Source organism: Benincasa hispida, chromosome 6, assembly GCF_027475165.1.
Source record: "Benincasa hispida cultivar pf3 chromosome 6, pf3_genome.v1.1, whole genome shotgun sequence".
In the NCBI taxonomy this organism is placed as follows: Eukaryota; Viridiplantae; Streptophyta; class Magnoliopsida; order Cucurbitales; family Cucurbitaceae; genus Benincasa; species Benincasa hispida.
Genome location: NC_143483.1, coordinates 29,303,036 through 29,311,291, shown reverse-complemented (window position 1 = coordinate 29,311,291; position 8,256 = coordinate 29,303,036). Strand labels below are relative to the sequence as shown.

Sequence of the window (8,256 nt, the reverse complement as noted above, 5' to 3'; positions counted from 1 at the left end):
TCCACCATGGATTGACCACCGCCATCTAGACCTTGCAGAGTGTCCTCCACTTCCTCTTTGGTCATACCCTCTTCGGATTATTCGGTGATTGTGATGTGGTGGCAAAAAGTTTTTCCTTCCTCCTACTCTAAATTTCCATTCTGAGGATTGGTGAAAACGATATCGTGCCTCTTTACTTTGAGCGTGCCCTGATTTGTGTTTAGAGTAACGAAGGTCTTTCTCTTCATGCGTGAGGGGACGGTACTACGGATTTATCCATCACTTCTTGCCTCTCCTGATGGCTTCTGGTCCGATGACGCTTCAGCATTTTTAAGGTCAATTCGTCGCCAAATGGACGCTCGGGGTATCGGCCCCCTTTTTCTTATGGTCATTTCGGGGGCGTCAGTGCAGGCTTTTCCCTTCTCCTTTGTCTTACTAGAGACATATTGGTCGAGGGGATCTTCAGCCCTCTCATGCTTCAGGCGATCAAAAATAAGAGCGTGGGGTTTTCCTTCATTCTTCGTCGGAACTACGCCTAGTCTCTCGAAGGCTGACGGTCACTCTACAATCGGCGATTGATAGATGGTTTCCTAATTTCCTTCATTTGGCAGAGTCAACCTTCGAAAAACTGAACGTCAAGTAACTCTGGGAATAGTATGTGGGCTTTCCCTTTCTGCTTCTGTCATGCTTAACCTCTCGAAGACCAAGGCACGTGCGACAGACGGTCTAATACGGTCGAAGGCTGAGGCTCTTTTATCTTTGCCCTCATTTTCTCCTGTATCATCGACTTCTTCTACAGTGATATGATTGTTGTTGGCCACTTTTCTCTTCGCCTTTTTGATTATGCGAACTGGCTCTGATGACTCATATCCGAGTCCCTCCCTCGACGTGGGATAGCGTCTCCTTCTTGAAAAAGCTTCTTTTTGGTTGGCGAGAGTCGGGGTTGCTCATAAATCTTCAAACTCTTGAACTCAGTGTGAGTTGTGAAGTTGTAGATCGCCATCACCAACAGCTTGTAAGCCTTGAGATCGAATCCGTCTTTAGTTCGCCTCTCGGGCAGCTTTAACCCTATCACTTTCTCCTCCGGCTTGTGGACTTCCTGTTTCATTATCGGCATGAGGGGTGTGACGAAACTCTTCTTTAGAATTTCTCTGTCTCCAACCTGCAAACTTTTTGAGCATTCCGTAAAATGTGACTCACCATTTTTTCATCTCGATAAAGGGACATAGCGTAGAATCGGAGGTTTTGAGGTTTTTTCGCCTCTCACCACGGGTGTTTCTTCAACGTCGAGGGATATTCTACTCTCTTTAAGATTGGAGGCTTGTACCTTGCTACCCACCCTTTTCTCTATGTCTATTGGCGACCTCAACTGGGATCCACCTGCTTTCTTTACCAGTAAGTTCTCTGCCGGCATAGTCTCACAGGAATTCTCACTCTTTAGGTAAAACTTTGCATCTGTGTAGTGAGACTCGGCCTCGAAAAACGGATTAGAATCCGCTTCAACCTTCTTAATCCCGTCTTGGTAAAACTTGAAACACTGATGTAATATCGATGTAATCACACCATTTCCATGAATCCAAGGGCGTCCCAATAGAAGCTTGTTCGTTGTTATCATGACGCTCTAGGAGTGTTTTGAATAAAATAAATTGGAAGAATAAGTTCCAAGTATAAGTGATGTGTTTATGCTTTGATGCGTTTAAGTAATTGTAACGCGTTGGGGTATTAGATATATGTAGCAGAAAGCACACAACTCCTTCTAATGACGTTCAAGTTTTCCCAAACCAGATCCAAGTATAAATCTAATTTAGGTTCCTGGTAAATTCAGGGTCGAACTCAGGGATTTAGTTAACCAAACACAGACCTTGCATTGTATCTCTATAGGGTTTTCCTAAATAAATGTGAGAAATGGGTTATTTACACTATATTGTTGTGCCTATGCAAGAGATGCAAAAGAGTTGAGTAGTTAGTGATGGATCATGTGAGAATGGAGTTTAATGTAAGTGGATGCGTCAGTCTAAGATGAATATACACAAACTAGGATGTGATGTGGATGAGATGGAGTGATTTTCTTATCTTTTGTTTATGCGTTAGACTTCATTCAACATTTCTCAATGCGAATAACATACAAAACCTATCTCTAGGATGCATGCGTCTAACACAGAATGCAACAAACACCAGTAAATCTATCTCTAGCTGTACTAGGCATCCTACTTGATGCAGCTTAGTTATTCTTTCGAACAATCTAAGTTAAAGATGCTTTTTACCAATTTGTCAAGTTGGCTTAAGCATTGAAATGAAGTTTGCATAAAGTGTCAATGCATTCAACATAAACAAGAGACAAACAAGGGCAAAGTGTGATGGATCAAATATATGAATTTTATAAAGAAACATAGTCTTTACAAACACAATATTTAATCAAATGAAATGAAAGCGATAAATGAGATGAAGAAACTGAGTCAAGCCAAAGAATACAATCTCGTTGTGTATAGGAATTGGACGAAGTGTCTTTCTCAAGATTGGCTTCCTCTGCTCCCTGACCGGCGGTGGTGGTGGTTCTCAACCCTTTTGATCGTCTTGGCACCACAACACAGCTTCTGAAAGACTAAAACTATGACTACACTATATAGAGAGTAAGGGTCTTGATAATTTCCGAACTTTTTGATTCTGGAGGGACTTCATCTATTTATAGGTGTTGGTCATGTCCACTTGGTGAATGGGTAGCATTAAAGTCCATGCCCTGGTTAGCATTAAAGTCCATGCCCTGGTTAGCCGCCGGACTCTCGGAAGCTTTTCAAACGTCGCCTGCTGCAGGTGCCCATGCTTGCAAGTGGCTATGTGACACAATCAGCCTGGATCAATGAATCTTCTCTGCGTTGAACTCCCTCTGATGCATGGCCCATGCGTTAGAGCTTTTCCCGCGGCACTTGTCTAATGCGTTAGTGTTAATCCTCTTGTTGAAATCCTGCAATACAGTGCGTTAGCGCCGTGATATTTAGTAATAAAACTTTTTTTGCATGAGTTTGCTAATGTTTGAATAAATCCATGCGTTTCTTCTAAAAATGAGGAGAATTTATCATTAAAAACCTTAGTTGTTCCAACTTAAGAGCAAAAATAACTTGTATTTCTACAAGTTATACAACTTGTAGGTGGTCTTTGAGTCTATCACATGAAACAGCGTGTCGGCCTTCAGATCGCCAATGAGGAGCTCCAAGCGTATCATGCTTATCGCCCTTTAGCTGCCTTGGTTGAAACCCTGAATTACTAATTTGCTGTTTGATAGCTCTTCCAAGAGTATGCCCAACTGTTTCATAGTCGTCTTAGGCATTATATTGACGGCGGATCCGTTGTCGATGAGGATTCGACCCACTCTCTGTTCTCGAATGTATCCAGAGACGTACAAAGGCCTATTATGCAATTTGGATCCCTGTAATAAATCTTCGTCTGAGAAGCCTATGGATGTGCAAAACGAGGCATAAGCACGTGCTGCGGAGGTCGATGCATCAGAGGCGTTGGATTCTAATAGTGCCTCAATGAGGGTCGTCTTAGCTTCTCTAGGAGTGAAAGTAGGTCATTTATGTTGAATGGTGATGAACCCTTTAGTTCTCCTGTCGACTTTAATGGACCTGGAATAGTATCTTCGTCCTCCTTGATACTGACAACATGACATGCAACAGCCTCTGGTGTCTCCTCTGAACCCCAATTGCAGAAGTTCTTCGGGAGAAAATCTGCTAATGTCATCTGTCGTCTGGGACGAGGAACATCCTCGTCTCTCTCGTTATTAGCTTTAGGCCTCCAATCCTTCTTTCTACTCTTCCTTTTTTGTGACTTGCTTCCTCTCTTGTAGCTTTTATAAGAGCATAGCTCTTTTTGGGTAGAGTTCAGTCTTCCCTTCTTACGGCATGCCACAAGAATCCAGCCTTCGTTATCGTCATCGTCAGCGTGCTCTCCTCCGTTTTGAGGAACTGTAGCTTGGACCTCCTGCTGAAACCGCACTACCATAGGTTCGAAGGTCACAAACTGGACCGAGCTCTCACTTTCTTCATAATATATGATTAGTGCCGCCACGCTTGGAGCTACTGTCACCGCAGCATGATTCCTTTGGACCACCTTCTCTAGATCCAGCTCTAGTTTCCTCTCACGAGCCAATTTGAGGACTAATTCCTTCAATACGAAACATTTTTCAACTAAGTGGCTAATGACCCTGTGATACTTGCAGTAGTTGGGATCATCCACTTTGCCGACCTGTTCTGGTCGTTTACATTCTAGTAGTTAGATAAGGTTGTTCTCTAGTAGTTGCTCAAGAATATCTGCAATATCAAAGTCGGGGAACGGGTAAACTTTTTCCTGTCGTTCCTTCAGGGCTAGGCAATGTCTTTCTCCTCCTTCATCTTTCTTTTCTATCTTCTTCTCTTTCCCTTTCGAGGAGAACTTCAACGGGGTCGTATTAACGACCATTGATTCCTTTGTGGCACCTTTCACAATTTTCTCGGTGCCCTTCACTTCCTTCTTGTCTTTCTTCTGTTCGTGGCTCAGGAAGTCCCTTGTTCCTCTGTTGGCGATACTTAGCTCCATGTCGTGGGCACAGGTCGCCAATTCTTCAAAGGTATGGGGCTTTATTCCCTGCAGGATGTAGAGAAGTTCCTAGTGCATACCATGTGTGCACATTTCTACAACAGATAATTCGGTGAGTCGATCTTTGCAATCCAGACTCAAAGCTCTTCATCGGTTGATATAGTCGACGACCAGCTCCCCTTTCCGTTGTTTGGTGTTTGTCAACTCCATCATGCTGACGGTGCGCCTAGTGCTGTAGAAGCGATTCAAGAATTCTCTTTCAAGTTGCTCCCAGCTATCAATCACCTCAGGCTCTAAGTCTGTGTACCAGTCAAAAGTGTTTCCTTTGAGGGTTCTGACGAACTGTTTGACTAGTAGATCTCCAATTGTTCCCGCATTCTCGCACGTTTCCACGAAGTGGGCGATATGTTGCTTTGGGTTACCCTTTCCGTCGAATTGTTGGAACTTTGGGGGTTGGTACCCTGCAGGCATTCTCAGATTGTCGATCCTCTGGGTGTATGGCTTGGAATACATGAAGGAAGTTTGAGCCGACCCTCCATATTAAGCTCTTATGGAGGTCATGATCATGTCTTGTAGTTGTTGGACCGACAGAGAGGCCACCGAGTCTAACTGTCGCCCTTGGTTTTCTTGTAGCACAGTCTTCCGCTTGTCAGTTTCTTTGACTGTAGATGTAACGACCCGACCCCCTAGGACTTAGGTTAGGCCGTTAATAAAATAAATATATGTATAGGATTTGAAACGACGCTCAGTAATGTTGAAATAAATGCTAAATAGACAAGAGAAGTTCAAAAGTAATTTATTAAATGCAATTTTTAAACAATAATAGGGCACCCATAATTTGTAAAGACTATTAAAATATAAAAATAACAATCCTTCATAATAAGTTTCAAATAGTAAAACTAGAAATTGAAGGTAAAATAAGGATTCTAAATTTCATGATGTGGAAGCGTAAAAACTAGTCCCAGTGGCTCGATCATGAATTCCGCTGTGCCATCGTCGGTGCATCTCTACCCTTACTTGAAACATCAATATAAGAAAGAATGAGTATGAAATACTCAGTAAGTAGCCCCACCACTGGGGTCAGGCTAGGCATCTATGTCCTCTAGATACCCGCATATGGCACATAAATACATGAAACAGACAAGAGACTGAGTCCTATCCTATTGTAGTTAAGTATGCCCATAAAACTGGTGAATCTCGAAGGAAACACAAAACTGGTGAATCCCGGAGGAAACACAAAACTGGTGAATCCCGAAGGAAATACAAAACTGGTGAATCCCGAAGGAACCACAAACTGGTGAATCCCTAAGGAACCACAAACTGGTGAATCCCGAAGGAACCACAAAACTGGTGAATCCCGAAGGAAACACAAAACTGGTGAATCCCGAAGGAAACACAAAACTGATGAATCCCGAAGGAAACACAAACTGGTGAATCCCGAAGGAAACACAAACTGGTGAGCATCTAACTAATCAATGAGGATATTCACACAGTCTAAACGTGCTAAGATTCAACATTGTACAGTTCTAAAACATACATAAAAATCCTTGATACCATGGCTTCATCACATACACATATTTCTTAATAACATATTATACATCATCCATGTATAACTTACATCATAAATCCACAACATGCAAGTATGCCTCAACACCAGCAGATCAGACATCAACATATGAAAACACATACTATCACATACTAACGATCAAGTACTTAGGTGTGTATGTAAAAAAATCAAAATTCGTGCCAGAACATACTTTGATTCAGGTCATACTGTCAATCAACATGCTAACATTAACCATAACATACACTTATCATGCTAGCATACAACTAAAGCCTGGCCTGTGGGCAGTTCCAGTGGTAAGAATACTTATCTCGAAGTCAAAAATTATGTTTAAGCGACAAGAAAATTAATCTTCCTCCTAGCTTAGATGGATCTTGAATTAGGCCTAAATATAATCCAAATTTACAATTAATAAAAAAAGCTTATTCCAGCAACCAAATTAACCAAATAATCCCAATAATCTTACCCAAAAGCTTGTCGAAACCACAACCAAAATCCTCTTGACAGCACCCTTTTAACTTCAAAGCTTCTCCAAAACTTGATTTTTAAAACCCAAACAAATATGTGTCAATAGGTTGAAGCAGAACACCATTAGCCAATAAATCCAATTAAAATAGCACAATCTTACTCCAAATCCACAAGTTCCGACGACCCTTACTATTGGGAGTACAAACGACAAGAAATGACTGATCCGAAGCACCCTTGCGTGACTGTCGAACTCGAGATTCTGGGCGTCGACCTGCAACCCACAGAGAGTAGTACGGGTTGGCGAGTGATACCGTCGGGATTCGACGATCAAAGGCGCGACTGAGCGTGAATCAAGTGGCGGCGACTGCTTCGTGGTCCAGACGTGTGAAGGGGCGGTGCAGCGGCGTTCAGATCTTGAAAGGAGGTGGCGACCGAAAGCTAAAGTCAGAAATGACGACTGAAGCGCAGATTGGGTCTTGGCAAGGGTGGCGCGCTGCTGAAGGGAAAGGACGATTGAGTGGGTTTCGGTTGGGCAAAAATGGCGAGGGGCTGAGCTTCTGCAGTGACGTGACGAGAGTGGGCTGGGTAGGCTGAAGAGGCGAGGTGGCTGGCTCGCGGAGGACGAGTGACGGAGAGTGGTGGTTGGGCGACGGCTCGAATTGGGGAAGAGGACCTAGGGCTACTGCACGTGAAAGGAAAGGGGAAGGGAAAGGGAAAGAAAAAGAAAAAGAAAAAGAAAAGAAAAGAAAAGAATTGAATAAAATAAAATAAAAAAAATAAAATAGTAGATTTCATTTTATTCTTTTCTTAATCCACATTATTTCTTTAAAATCCCTCCCTTTCCAAAATGGAATTAATTCCTGCCATCAATTTCCAACATAAATAATCTCCAACGTCAATAATTAAATTCCCGCAATTACACTTAAAGTCCAAAATTTCAAAAATGCCCTCCAACTAAGCAATTATTGAATTACCAAGGATAACGTTACTGAAATTGCATTATTATATAAAAATGTGTGGTATCCTACAATAGGTGCTTGGCTGGATTCAGCATCCTCTCGAGACTGCATTTGTTCTTTCAGGGCAGCGATCTCATGGTCTCGTTCCTCAACAGCTTTCATCAGAAAGTTAATCTTCCTTTCCATTTCTGCCATATCTGCTTTTGCCGTCACATCTGCCATCATGACAGAGATCACATCTGGTGGTAAATCTCTTTCCGGCTTGCTGGAGGCGGAAATAGAGTTGTCAAATAGGGGGTTTTCCTTGATGACAACCCTGCCTTGTGGGGATTCCGTCATTTTCCTCAAGATGTTGTGGGCAATGAGAAAGCTCTGTTTTTGCTTCTGCATGACTTCTCTTGAGCGACTGCGGGTGACAGGTCCCATGTATGAGTCGTTTGTGGCGGAAGCCTTGGATGCCATCTTCTTAGGTGCCATTTGCCTTATTTGGATGCTGAGAGAGAGATGAGAGATAGAGATGGTCCCACTGGGCGTGCCAATTTTTTCACACGAGGCTTCCGGAGAAACTTGTTTCATGGAGTTGAACTTGAGTTGGTGTTGATATTGAAGTTGGTTTGATGCGATGTGGTTCGATCTCTAATACTTGATCCTCTGATTTTCTCTCAGTTAGGTGAATGTGCTTGACTTGAAGAAGAAAAGGAATGTTCTTGAAGT

The 8,256-nt window shown here is 42.6% G+C and overlaps 1 pseudogene; it reads right to left on the bottom strand.

The window, feature by feature from the left end:
• Positions 1-3,211: 3,211 nt before the first annotated feature.
• LOC150035576 (uncharacterized) lies at positions 3,212-8,019 on the bottom strand (annotated as a pseudogene).
• Positions 8,020-8,256: the final 237 nt, after the last annotated feature.